At 34.0% G+C, this 15,224-nt stretch overlaps 1 protein-coding gene across 3 annotated transcripts in view; it reads right to left on the minus strand.

Annotated features, from left to right (window-relative positions):
* The window catches only part of LOC135128016 (DENN domain-containing protein 1A), a 120,528-nt gene that overhangs the window by 27,620 nt on the left and 77,684 nt on the right, over positions 1–15,224 (minus strand). The window lies entirely within an intron of this gene.

Here is a 15,224-nt window from a genome sequence, read left to right on the forward strand (position 1 = left end):
TATGAGGTTATTGCTAGTGCCAGTCGACTTTAGTAAGTTTTTATTACTAAAATCTCATTGCGATTAGATGAAAAAGCAAGGGTATGCTTGTTTTTCAAGGGTTAATTTAATCAATTAGTAATAATTTTCATGACAATATTGTGAGATGCACCTACATACACGTTTGTTCATTTTTTCGGCTCCGTGCATGCTTAAATATCACATGAAACTTAAATATCAGAGAAATGTAGATATCACTAAAGATTGGAAAACTACATTTATTTTCAACGGTAATAAAAACTGTCTAAAATCGACCGGTACCAGTAACAATCTCAAAATATTTTGTGCAAATTGTGGATTTATTCCGTTTAATTTGTCCTACAATAATCATCACACATTTTTGAGTGAGAATCGAGGAATAATTTCCAAAATACACGTTGACATTTCGGCTAATCCAAGAACGCGATCGTTGAACTGCGACGGAACGTTTCGCGACAAATCGGACTTAGCGCTAATTTCAAAATACGATTTTAAAGCCTTTTTACAGGAGTGGGCGCGAGTCAATGAGTTGAAAAAAATACTGGCCGATACCCCTCCTTTACCTCCACAAATGCATCACTCAATAATAACTTTAAATCGATCTGGGGAGATACGATAAAATAAAAACCAATTCCCGATGTTAATTTCCTATGTCCAATCTTGGATGCGGCACCCTGTAGTGGATCAAAACAGACAAAGCTTCGAGTATTTATTAATTATAAAACAACAATAATTTGATAATGTGAAGAATGACTGTGTTATTTCTTCTTATAAAAAATGGGTTCTAGTGATAAAAAATTGGTAGAAGGTTATTTCGACAGGACTTCCTTCGCCTCTTAAGAATTCAACAAATACTGTTTCTTTGAAAACTAAAAAAAAGATTTTGCGAACTCTGTTATTTGTGATAACCTTTATACAGCACGACAAATATAAAATCAAATAAGTAATATCCATAAAAGTGTAGAAAGTTAAATGACATCTTATAAATGTCTTTTGACATTTTATAATTTTTTTGTGCTTGCCTACGACACCCAATTTTTTCTTAATGACACTATATATTTTTTAGAATTCTCGTAGAGCTTGTTTTTCTGAATTCATTAACGTATCATGCTTTAATCAATCAGACTCCGGCACCGTGTATGATTCGAACGGATTATGTTACGAAAACATACTCGTTTATATTTGGTCTGGAGTGCACCTAAAATATTTCTAGCAACATTATTTCAGCAAAGACATGTATGTCAATTCCGACACGTGCACAATTAATAATACTACTAATAAAACACTGAACTGTACCGTTCTTGAGAAATTTAGGGGATAAACGTTATATTATTAAATGAAATTTGATTGATTTTGTCTCCTCAGTGCAGAAGAGAGGACTGATTAATCAATCACACTCAGTTTTTTTCCCAAAAACACTAATAAATTTGAAGAAAAAAATTATAAAATGACAGACCAATTTTGATTAACGACTTACCATAGTTTCATAACCTTAAAATATTTCCAAGATATCACAAAATTGTATTTTGCAATTTCACCGTTAAATTGTAAAATATTGGAACACCATTTTTTTTTACCAAAAATCTGGATGCCATAAATCACACGAGTACTCTGTTTTATAAAATTTAAAGAATATTTATTCGCCAGAACTGTAAGACGACGTCATCATTTTTGAGGAAGGCTAAAATGGAATAAATTTTGATTAACGATTTATCGTATTTCTTATAACCTTAAAACGTTTGAAATATTCCAGAACTTTAGGTTTTGCAATTTCAAAGTTAAATTGTAAAATACAATTTTGGATTTTTTTCTAAAAATTTGGATCTGGAAAACTCAACATAGATTCTTAAATTATACATGCAGAAGTATGTCAATATATAAAATTTAAGTAACATTTACTTGGCAAAATTATAAAATGACGTCATCATTTTTAATGTTGTTATACATTTTTTTTTTTTTTTAAATCTGGATGTCGACGGTAAAAATCCAACACGGATTCATAACCACATGTGCAGGAGTAATTATTTTATAAAATTTAAATAATAATTACTAATTTATGTACATTTTGGCGATGATGACATCCTATTGTGAGTGAGAATGAATAGCCTAATTCTGTCTAGCGTTTCTACATGTTATTCCTAACACATATATAAAATTTGACCACAATCGGTCCAGTTGTTTCGGAGATGACCTGTCTAATAAAAAACCAGACGGAAACGGAATATGTACCTATTTTTTCGTACACTAGAGGTCATGTAACGTTGAGAAAACATAGTAGCTCGTCGTCCATTGGATTCGATTACAATAGTCCGCTAGCTTACGCTCAGGAAGTAAAAATCTAGCATTTTCCAAAGATCACAAAGTATTCGGAGAATAATCACAAATTATTACATCGGACGAATGGCCACTTTTATATTTTCTCGAAGTTTCATGACCCCTAGAGCACGAAAAAGTAGTCTCCCGTTTCCGTCTGTCCGTCTGTCTGGTGTCTGTATCCATTTTTATTAGGCAGGTAATCTCCGAAACTACTGGACCGATTGTTGTCAAATTTTGTATATAGGTATATTATAATTATAAATATAATGTAGATCGTTAAATCATCCCCACCAATAATTTGATGACGTCATTTAAAAAAATTCTATGTTTATTTGATCTAACTATTGTACAACAATATAGTCCTATAAGTGTGTAGCGGTGTACGAATCCGCTTTGAATTTTTCCATAATGGTCCAAATTTTCGCAAAGACATAATACAGGGTATAAACATGTTACCATTAACGTACTGGTAAGTAATTTAATCAATGCGTAAGGCAACCCGGTGGTGGTTTTGTGGTTACGAATGAATGTGGACCGGAGCTTTTCGTTTTTCCCTTTTTCTATCGCGTTATTTATGTTTATGACGTCATAACAATTTTTTTTAATGAAATTACCCCACATTCTCGAAACGTGAGGATACACTCATCTTTATTTAAAAATGTAAAACCTCGGGGATGCCTAATGTCTTTTTTTTTAGAATGTGAAACTTTCTCGGGGACGCCAAATGTCGCTTTTTAAGAATGTGAAACCTTCTCGGGGGTCCCAATTGTCATTTTTAAAAATGTAAAACCTTTCCGGAGGCCTCAAATGTCTTTTTTATATGAAACCTTCTCGGGGGTCCCAACTGTGTTTTTTAAAAATGTACAACTTTTTCGGTGGCGCCAAATGTTTTTTTTTTTTAATGTGAAACCTCGGAAATCCCAACTGTCTTTTTCAAAAATTTAAAACCTTCTCGGGGATGCCAAATGTCTTTGTTTAATGTGAAACCTTCTGGGGGGTCCCAACTGTTTTTCTTTTAATGTAAAACCTTCTCGGGGGCCCCAAATGTATTTTTTTTAAGAATGTGAAACCTTCTCGGAGGCCCCAAATGTCTTTTTTTATATGAAACCTTCTCGCGGGTCCCAACTGTGTTTTTTTAAAAATGTCCAACCTTCTCGGTGGTGCCAAATGTTTTTTTTAATGTGAAACCTTTTCGGGGCCCCAAATGTTGTTTTTTAAAAATGTAAAACCTTCTTGGGGATGCCAAATGTCTTTTTTTAATGTTAAACCTTCTCGGGGGTTCCAACTGTTTTTTTTTTAATGTAAAATCTTCTCGGGGGCCCCAAATGTATTTTTTTAAGAAGGTGAAATCTTCTTGGGAGTCCCAACTGTCATTTTTAAAAATGTAAAACCTTCTCGAGGGCGCCAAATGTTTTTTTTTTATGTGAAATCTTCTCGGGAGTCCCAACTGTCTTTTTTTTTATATGAAACCTTCTCGTGGGGCCCAATTGTGTTTTTTAAAAATGTACAACTTTCTCGGTGGCGCCAAATGTTTTTTTTTAATGTGAAACCTTCTCGGAGGTCCCAACTGTCTTTTTTAAAAATGTAAAACCTTCTCGGGGGCACCAATTGTCTTTTTTTAAGAATGTGAAACCATCTAGAGGGTCCCAACTGCCTTTTTTAAGAATGTAAAACCTTCTAGGGCCCCAAATATTGTTTTTTAAAAATGTGAAACCTTCTCGGGGGTCTCAATTGGTTTTTTTTTAATGTAAAATCTTCTCGGGGGTCCCAAATGTATTTTTTTAAGAATGTGAAACATTCTCGGGGGTAACAATTGTCATTTTTAAAAATGTAAAACCTTCTCGGGGACGCCAAATGTCTTTTTTAATGTGAAACCTTCTCGGGAGTCCCAACTTTTTTTTTTTTTAATGTAAAACCTTCTCGGGGACGCCAAATGTCTTTTTTATATGAAACCTTCTCCGGGGTCCCAACTGTGTTTTTTAAAAATGTACAACTTTATCGGTGGCGCCAAATGTTTTTTTTTTTTAATGTCAAACCTTCTCGGAGGTCCCAACTGTCTTTTTTAAAAATGTAAAACCTTCTCGGTGGCGCCAATTGTCTTTTTTTTTAAGAATGTGAAACCTTCTCGGGGTTCCCAACTGTCTTTTTTAAGAATGTGAAACCTTCTCGGGGCCCCAAATGTCGCTTTTTAAAAATGTGAAACCTTCTCGGTGGTACCCACTGTCCTTTTTTAAGAAAGGAGAAACCTTCTCGGCTGCCACAAGTGTCTTTTTTTAAGAATATTATATATCTTCTCGGGATCCCCAACTGTTTTTTTGAAGAAGGTGAAACCTTCCTTTCTATTACGATACACTGGGACCAGTACCTTCTGTATTGTTTTTATTCCATATAGGTTGGCACGAAAAAGTAAAATTCCGCAAAATCAAATTTTATAATTTTTCGGAGAAGCAGTATTTCTTGGACTGTAGGTACTTCAGAAACGAGGGAAGTTCTGTCGAAATAACTTTTGACCAATTTTTAAAACTACAGTTGTTTCAGTTGCCGTAAATCTGGTTAAAAAATATTTATGTACCAGAAAGGTCCGTAATTATTTCAAAACAGTCCTGTGATAACAAACATATCAAGATATACGCAACATATTATATCTTTCCGCTAAGTGTGCGTCCGAAACATTCAGCAGTGCGTTTACCAAACAAATGTTTACGTGTGCTTCAGTACGTAAAAAGTAAGCGTTCAAGCTCACACGATGACATTAAAATTCAACGTATGAAGAATTTTCGGTGGGATCTTTGAAAATATTTTTTTCCTCATTATAAAAGCATCTCTTAAATTTCTTGTTTTTAAAATAACATACATATAGTTGCACGAAGAAAAATACATTTTCTTATAAGGCACTTTACAGCTCCATCTGTTCGGTAAACGGAGTCGCCACTGCTCACACCTATTACTTGTCATGCGAAGTATATTCAGAAGCATATGGCCAACCATGTACAGATTGCGTAAATTAAGATTTCTAAAACTACTGAATATTTCTTAGGTACGCTACTCTCTATGTATGTAAAGTAGTTAATAAATTACAGGAGCAAATTAGACTAGAAAAGTAAAGCCTAAGCTTAATTAGTTCAAACAAGCACGTTTTCTTTTTAATAAAAGCAAACAGGCCTCGAACGTTGTAACTGTTGAAACCATCCCCTGTAACAAAAACAACATATTGTTGTCTTTAAACTTAAATTGGGTCTTAATTAAATGCCACGAAGGCTGTTTGTGACCCACTTCTGTGTCATCATATCCTCCGTTGCTGTTGTTGAAAGGCAATGAATTTAAATTTAGTAGTTTCCACAGAAATCTCTCGCTAGAAATGAAGCAAATGCATGATCCTGAAACCAAGTTCAATTACATTTATTTTCGTGCTAACCTATTTATTCTTAGTGAACTGTAAATAAAAGCTTGCCCACACCGTTCAAAAAATTAACAAACAACAGAAGTCAAATTTCATGAAATTTTAACAAAGTCGATGTTTACTAATGTTGGTAAATTGAAGCACTGTAGGTGGATTAAACTTGTTTGTGTGCAGATCTTTTCAGTTTCATTGCGAGGGAGCGTTTTCTATTGTAGTAACAATTGCATTCGGAGCTTCCTAAAATAGAAAACATATTTGAACTTGCGAAATCTAATTTTACGTTTTCTTGACGTTTTGTAGCCAGTAGCATACGAAAATATTGAGTTTCCGTTTCCGTCTGTTTGCTCTATGATTATTTTACATTTACATCTCCCCCTAGAACCGAATAATGACTACTAAACAAATTTTTCTTGAATAAATTGCTCCAACATGCATGCGAATTGGTTCTGTTTCAGAAGAGAGCACAAAGTTTTGTCTAATTAACTTAAGACCAATTTTAACTTAACGTGAGTGTGGCACAAACTTTTGCATTAATTTGTTAGAGGTATTTTGAGCAAATACTTTAACATTTAACAAGAATGGTCTAGAGTTAGTTATAGAACTTTCCTCATTCCAGAAGCACATCAATTCAGTAAGTCCAGATAGTTTTTTCCCTTCTAGAAAGGTTTTAATTAGAAACATTTTGAAATGACGCCAACATATTATTGGTGGGGATTACAATAATTTTAGTCTGCTCTTTATCATCTGCACAAATACTATGTGTTTGTGATTATTAGGAATTACTTCGAAGGACCAAAATGAACAGTGCGACCGTTGTACTTGGGATTTATTCCAGAACTCTGACTACATAATTGTGTGTACCGGTACCGACTGAATGGGGTGGGTGGGACACACCCCCACCTCTCACAACCCCAGGTACCTGCTAAAGATGATTGGATATGGAATTTCCAACACTATGTGTTGCTATAATCAGTTCAATAATCCTTTCGGAGATTATAGATCTATTCAAATCGGCAGCGGACAATAGCAAACAAAAATGGGGGACCTACTTTATCATATTTTACTAGCTACTAAAAGTCGAGAAAAAAAAATTAGCTGTTTATCAATTCCTGCTAGCTTGCATTCGACGCAAGAATTATTTTGTCACGTTTTTTCTTTACACAAAATACGAATTTTGGCGACAAGATAACAAACTGTGTTTAACGTTAGATCCATCCTCGAAGACTGAAGATTAGTGTAAGGTTTTGATGGATCGAAGCTGCTTTCTTTTTTCCATTTTCATATGTAGAAGGTGGTGATGTGAGAGTCGAAATGGAGCTACATTTATGATAAAAATATGTCTCCTTTCAAGTTTATATAAGAGTTTTTGTAATTTGGTTAAATTCTACATAAAGAAATACAACATTTTGTCATGAAATTTCGAAAGTATTAAATCGAAAGTGTTTCCTCGTTTTTTCTGACAGCCTCATCCCACTATAATTTTTTTAAGAAATGAAGATTGAATGGTGATGAAATGACACGAAATATTCACTTGAATGCGTATACCTATAATAAAACTTATTATATGACATCCTACATAGTTTCGATTTATTAAAAAAAAAAACACACAACATACATACTTACAACATTGTGGTGCTGTTAATTTAACATCTTAATTATTTGACAGGGGGAATATACCGGGCAATTTAGAAGAAGTTTAATCAAAGTTCTTTAGAAAAGTAAACCGTTCCCTTTACTTCTACACACCACATTGTCATTTTAAATATTTCCTTACTTTGCTGTGGAGTATTACTGGTTGCCTAACAGCTGAAAATGAAGCCACAGCATAGATAACAATCAGTAGGGACGGCTCGCCGTTTTTCGTGAGCCGTTTTCGTTGGTGGTCGTTCGCTTTATGACCGAATGAGGGCGCCCAACTGACGTCTAAAATATTTGAAATTTGGCAGTTTTGTTACAATATTTTTGCCGGTTTTGCTTGTTTAAGACTGCTTTTCCAGTAGAATTGTACAAATAGTATAAAAATGTAATTTTCACAATAAAAGGTAAAATCTTCGTCCGATGAATTTTCATACAGGATCCTTGTTGTGCGCCTGCCTTATTCTCTCCCTCGTGTTTGGAATTCTTGGAAAAGATAGTAAACATAACACACTTTTTGTTTAAAAAGTCGTCGCAAACGAACAACAACGGTGGTTATGAAATAAATATAAAAAAATTATTATATATGATTCCGTTGTTGTGGTAAAATTTAATATAAAAGTAATAAGAAACAAACTACACGTAACAAAAAATTATATAAGCAGACCTTCACTCAATAAACAATTTTTTTATTCATCATGTATATATATTTTTTTTTTTGACCTACACAATCTTGAGTTTTATTTTGAGACGTTGCTTAACCCATAAGCAGTCGCGCGTGGGTAAAAATGACCCAAGCCGTACATTTTGTCAAATATCTTTTTTCGCTTAATCCCTATGGACTTCCGGTTTCATGAATTCCTTAATTATTCTTACCTGCGTCGACCCATACCAATTACCTGCACTTTATGCGAGTCGACAAATATGTATTTTTTTTGTAATATTTTTTTGAAATTTTAAATGAAGTGATACTTTTTAAATTGGGTGGCGACATCTAGGAATAGTTTAGGCAACGACCATCCATGACGGCTTAAAATTCGGGTCAGAAAGAACAAAGGCGCCGACACGAGCTGTCCCTACTGATTGTTATCTATGCTGTGATGAAGCTTTACGTACAAAAATGTTTCAGATTACCTTTATTTAAATTTACAAAAATTGTTTTAAAATCTCTTGGATCATGTTCCAAACAAAGACAAACTTTTCTTTGCGTATTTTCAAAAACATTAATTCTTCATTCTATATTTATAACCAAAAATTTTTTCTCATTTGTTTTTAATACGTAATTTAATCTAACTTTTATAAAATGAACTATAATGTCATTAATGTGATTCAACGGTATTTTTAATATGGCCGAATAGAAACAAAATCAAAAAAGACAGATCCGGGGATTTGGGAGAATAGAAAATCAAGCGAGATCAAAATATGTATTTTTATATTAGCCGTATGGGCTGTAGCACCATCTTGTCGAAAGTATCCTCGCTGCAGTTCTTCATCATCCAGTTAATTTGAGTATTCTTCCAAAACCACCAATTATAGTTGTTCCAAAATGTATAGGTATTGAAATATTTGTGGACGCGTTCCGTGAACCAACTTGGCATTATCTAGACAATGCTAAACTAAAATTAAATTGCAACCAGACGCTTATTTATAACCTAATTAGGATTCTTTCCACTCCACCAGTGGTGTAGATCTTCACCAGTGGCGCAGAGGAATGATTTTAATAATAACTACATTTTTCCTTTAAAAAAATTCCAAGACGTTCGTGTGAATGTCTCGAAACTTATAATTACTGAAAAAATTAATTATTAATTTTATTTCTATGGATTTTTTTATTATTTTTAATCCATGTTACCTATACTAAATACTAATTCATAATCTAACAATCATTTCTACCCCTTTCCGATTCTACGAAAGTGTAGAGAGTTAATTTTAATAAAAATAATAGTAAATTAAGTAAAATGGCACTATTGCGCATGATCTATTTATATCTTGACATCTGACTTGACTTGTTTCTGTCAGAAGTGTCAGATTTCTGTCATTTCCAACCTGCTTTTTTATCAAATTAACATCAATTTATTAAACACAAGATATTCCCTGTATTATACAACATGCAAAAAGTTAGAAATTTGTCAGATCCTTAAAATTAAACCTCACAACAAAGCAACAGCACATGCGTAAGTTATCCATTTTCATTTGTTTTTATTGCAGCATGAACCGCCTAAAAATTACGTAATTTTTATAAACATTTCATGTTAGATGTATACGAACAGGTATAAACCCACCGTTAGACTTGGGTCTTTTTTTTTAAAGGAAATGTAGTTAATACTCAAATCGTCCTTCTACGTCCCTGGTGAACAGAGATGAGTCCTATTTGGGGCATAAATAAGCCTAATTGTAATTTAACTTTAGTTATATTTTATTAATATTTTGTGTTTTCTTATAACGCACCGAGTGATCAAAAAGATTCAGACTTTTTTACATTTGACATTCTTGATAAATGGTCGGCACATTTCGTGTATCTAAAACCTACGTGCAAATATGTAACACCTACTCGGTTAAATGTCAACTGAATAACCCAGTGTGATTTTTTTGATTTGTGACCTAGTTTTCTTTGGCCATTATCTCACCAAATTACGTAGATGACCTGAAGCATGTAACTTGAGTTGTGGTGGGTTGCCTATAACCTCGTGGCTTAACAACATAAATTTTCGCAAATTCGTTTCGCTTGTTGTCTTTTCAATTTTCGGCAAAATTCAATATTTTTCGGGAATTTCATGAAAACTTTCCTGATTTTGCTCCGCCCCGGGGAGGGAGCTGGAGCCCGAGCGACCGCCGCTCCCGACACAAGATGCCATCCCCGGTGGCGTGAAGGTGTCCGCATAAGCCTAGGTCGCCCAGGCGTGTTTCTATTTCAGCGGCACCAGTCGGTCCAAGAAGGCTTGGCACCGAGGCACGCCGCCCTCATGCGTTATCTGCGAGATTCCGGACAGTCACCGTCCGTCCACCGAAATTTCGTCGCACGATTTTTAAACAAATAAAACGTGAGAATTTTACAAGATTATAAAAGTATTTCGTAGGAAGTTCTTATTCGAGTATTGAGAATAGGAAACACCGAGTCGATTTATACTTTATAATTGATGAAGTTGGTGCCCACTTTGTTGGCGATACGCAAAATATTGCGAGTCTGTACTTGGTGTTTCCCAAAGCATTCATATTTTTAGAACTAATATTATCCAACTTTGACAACCAAATTTTTTTAGAGCCGTGACTTATTTTTAGTAACACCTGTACATGCTCGCATTCTAAGCGTTCTTTTTTGCAGAGAAGTGATCAAGAAATAATCTCAGCGAAAGTGTTTAGGTTTACGAATAATTTTGAACACCTAAATGTGCTCGCTGCACACGCATTCTGAATGTTCTTTTTTAAATAAAATTACGAATGATCGGTCACAGGGCGATTTAGTTTTTATTACAATGATTCTCAAGATCTGCCCGTCAGGGTAAATCTACTCTAAAATGCAAGCGTAGCGAGCATGTTCAGGACGCTTCAGTCCAAGATACATTATAGTGATCACAAACAACATTTAAACATATAAATTTTGGCATATCTCAAAAATTTGAATCTGAAAATTAGTAAAAGACATTCTTCTACTGATTTCGATTTCCAGATTTTTTTTTTGGCATTATTTCTTAGAAAATTCATTTTTGAAGAATCTGCAAAATGATGAAATAAGACAAATTTTGAGATATTTCAAAAATTTGAATTTGAACAGAATAGTTCAAAAATCTTGGACAATAGCACCTTTGAAAATTAGTAAAAGACATTCTATTAATGGTTTCAATTTCTAAAATTTTGTTGGCTTCATTTTTTTGAAAATTCCTACCATTTTTGGAAAATCGCCACAATGACGAAAGTAATCTTTGGGATATTTTGAAATTTGAATTTGATAGAAAATGTTTCGAAAATCTAGGTCTGGGATCACAACAGCACCTCCGGAAATTTGGCAGAGGAGGGTTATTTTTTCGAAAATTCCTAGACCTCTGTAGAATCTCAAAAATGAATGTAATAAGGCAAATTTTGACATATTTAAAAAATCTGAAACAGAATATTTAGAAAATCTTGGCACCTTAAAAAATTTCCAAAGACATTTTTTAAGAAAATTAAGGTCGGGTGGGCGGGGCTAGTACTTACCAAGATAAGACTGATTTTGGCAAAGGACGTACTCACTAAGAAAATAAAGGGAGGGTGGGAGGGGCTGGAGCTTGCCAAAATTAATTTTACTTTGGCAAATTCAAGCCCCTCCCACTCGCCATTTATTTTCTCACAGGGTAATTTGACAAATCAGTCTTATCTGAACAAGTAATAGCCCCAACCACCCGCCCTTTATTTTCTTAGTGAGTACATCCTCTGCCAAAGTCAATATTATCTTCGCAAGTACTAGCCCCGCCCACCCTCCCTCTATTTTCCTACAGAGTACGTCCCTTACCAAAATCAGTCTTATCTTGGCAAGTTCTATCCCCACCCACTCGCCATTTATTTTCTGAGAAGGTAATTTAACAAAATCAGTCTTATCTTAGCAAGTACTAGCCCCGCCCACCCGCCCTTAATTTTCTTAGTGGATACGTCTTTTGCCAAAATCAATTTTACCTTCGCAAATGCTAGCCCCGCCCACCCGCCCTTTATTTTCCTAGAGAGCAAATCTCTTGCAAAAATCAATCTTATCTTGGCAAGTACTAACCCCATAAGGACCTATGGGGACGGGGCTAAGAAAAGATGATATTGATTTTTCAAAGTAACATACACTCTAACAAAACAAAGGGCGGGTGGGCGGAACTAATACTTGAACTGGGAAGAGTGTATTTCGAAAATTTTGGGCTGGGATCACAGCACCTCCAGAAATTACCAAAAGAGATTCTTTCGTTGATTTCGATTTCCAGAATTTTGGGGCAAGTTAGTACTTCTTTGAAAATTACTACGGCCTTTTAAGAATCTCAAAAATCAATAAAATGAGGAAAATTTTGACATATTTCAAACATTTTTTTATTGGTTTCGACTTCCAGAATTTTTTTCGGCTTCATTTCTTCGAAAATGCTTTCTATTTGTAAAGAATTATCAAAATGATATGATGCAATTTTTTAAATATTTAAAAATTTCATTTCAAACAGAATATTTTGAAAATCTTGGTTCGGAGACTTAGCACATTCGGAAATTACCAAGAGAGATTTTTTTTGTTAATTTTAATTTTCAGAATTGTTTTTGGGTTTTCTTTCCTATAAAATTCGTACCATTTTACCAGAGTCTCAAAAATGAATTTAAGGTAAATCTTGGCACATTTAAAAAATTTGAATTTGAACAGAATATTTCGAAAATTTTATTCCTGAACCTTAGCACCTTTGAAAAGTAATAAAAACATTCTTCTAATGAGTACGACTTTCAGAATTTTATTTGGCATCATTTCTTAGAAAATTCCTAAGGGAAATTTTGGGATATTTCAAAAATTTAAATTTGAAAAGAATATTTCGAAACTCTTATTCTTGAATAATAACACCTTTGAAAATTACTAAAAGATATTCTTTTATTGGTCTCAATTTCTAGATTTTTTTGGCTTCATTTATTCGAAAATTCCTACCAGTTTTCGAAAATTGCCAAAATGACATCAGGTAATTTTTGGGATATTTTGAATTTGAAAAAGTATCTTTCGAAAATTTTGTCTGGCATCACAGCACCTCTGGAAATTACGAAGAGAGATTCTTTTCTTGATTTCGATTTCCAGAATTTTTTGGGAGGGTTACTTCTTCGAAAATTCCTACGACCTTAGAAAGAAACTCAAAAAGGCAAATTTTGGCATATTTCAAAAATTTGATTCTGAAATAGAACATTTCGAAAATCTTGGAACTTTCCAAAATTTTCAAACACATTTTATTAAGAAAATAAAGGTCCAGTGGGTGGGACTAGTATTTGCCAAGATAAGACTGATTTTGACCAATGACCTACTCTCTGAAAAAATAAAGGGCGGGTGGGCGAGGTTAGTACTTGCCAAGATAAGACTGATTTTGGCAAAGGACGTACTCATTAAGAAAATAAAGGGCGGGTGGGAGAGGCTAGACCTTGCCAAAATCAATATTATTTCGGCAAATTCAAGCCCCGCCCACCTGCTACTTATTTTCTCAGAGGGTAATTTCACAAAATCAGTCTTATCTTAGCAAGTAATAGCTCCAGGTCCGCCCGCCCTGTATTTTCCTATAGAGTACATACCTTGTCAAAATCAATCTTATCTTGGCACGTACTAATCCCATAAGGACTTACTCTCTAAGAAAATAAAGCGCGCTAAGATGATACTGATTTTTCCAAGTGACATACACTCTAAGAAAATGAAGGGTGGGTGGGCGGGGCTAGTATTTGCTGAGATAAGACTGATTTTACCAAATGATCTACCCTCTAAGAAAATAAAGGGCAGGTGGGCGGGGCTAAAACTTGAACTTGAAAGAGCATGTTTCAAAAATTTTGGTCTGAGATCACAGCACCTCCGGAAATTACCAAAAGAGATTCTTTCGTTGATTTCGATTTCCAGAATTTTGGGTGGAGTTAGTACTTCTTTGAAAATTACTATGACCTTTCAAGAATCTCAAAAATGAATAAAATAAGGAACATTTTGACATGTTTCAAACATTTTTTTATTGGTTTCGACTTCCAGAATTTTTTTCGGCTTCATTTCTTCGAAAATGCTTTCTATTTGTCAAGAATTATCAAAATATGAAGCGATTTTTGAAATATTTTAAAATTTCATTCCAAACAGAATATTTTGAAAATCTTGGTCCGGGGACTTTGCACATTCGGAAATTACCAATAGAGATTTTTTTTGTTGATTTTAATTTTCAGAATTGTTTTTGGGTTTTATTTCTTCTAAAATTCGTACCATTTTTCCAGAGTCCCAAAAATGAATTTAAGGTAAATCTTGGCACATTTAAAAAATTTGAATTTGAATAGAATATTTCGAAACTCTTATTCTTGAAGAATAACGCCTTTGAAAATTACTAAAAGATATTTTTTTATTCGTTTCAATTTCTAAATTTTTTTGGCTTCATTTATTCGAAAATTCCTACCAGTTTTCGAAAATTGCCAAAATGATATCAGGTAATTTTTGTGAAATTTTGAATTTGAAAAAGTATCTTTCGAAAATCTTGTCTGGCATCACAGCACCTCTGGAAATTACGAAGAGAGATTCTTTTCTTGATTTCGATTTCCAGAATTTTTTGGAAGGGTTATTTCTTCGAAAATTCCTACGACCTTACAAAGAATCTCAAAAATGAATGAAATAAGGCAAAGTTTGGCGTATTTCAAAAATTTGATTCTGAAACAGAACATTTCGAAAATTTCCAAAGGCATTTTTTTAAGAAAATAAAGGGCGGGTGGGCGGGGTTAGTACTTGCCAAGATAAGACTGATTTTGGTAAGGAACATATTCTCCAGGAAAATAAAGTGCGGGTGGGCGGGGCTAGAACTTGCCAAAATTAATCTCATTTTGGCAAGTTCGAAGAGGTAAATTGCATATGTGCTTATAAATCCGCTCTATAATTTTACCATTCAAATTGACATTACTTTACTTGTTACCGCATCTCGAAATTCCACTATATCACCTGCAATACTCAGTGTAGTAAACGTTATTTGAAAAACTCTTAACCCTCTGCATGCTACTTTTCAATTGTATGTGGTAAGAAGTCAGAAATTATTTTACAACCTCATCTCTTCGCAGCAAACCCTCGAAATACCACTAATGCTAGCCCGATCTTTCTATTTCAACACAATCGACACACTCCACAAAACAATAAATCCAATTTATGCCTCTCTTGTCCACT

This window comes from Zophobas morio, unplaced genomic scaffold (assembly GCF_036711695.1).
Source record: "Zophobas morio isolate AGI-343-1 ecotype UQ-CSIRO unplaced genomic scaffold, CSIRO_AGI_Zmor_V1 ptg000012l, whole genome shotgun sequence".
In the NCBI taxonomy this organism is placed as follows: Eukaryota; Metazoa; Arthropoda; class Insecta; order Coleoptera; family Tenebrionidae; genus Zophobas; species Zophobas morio.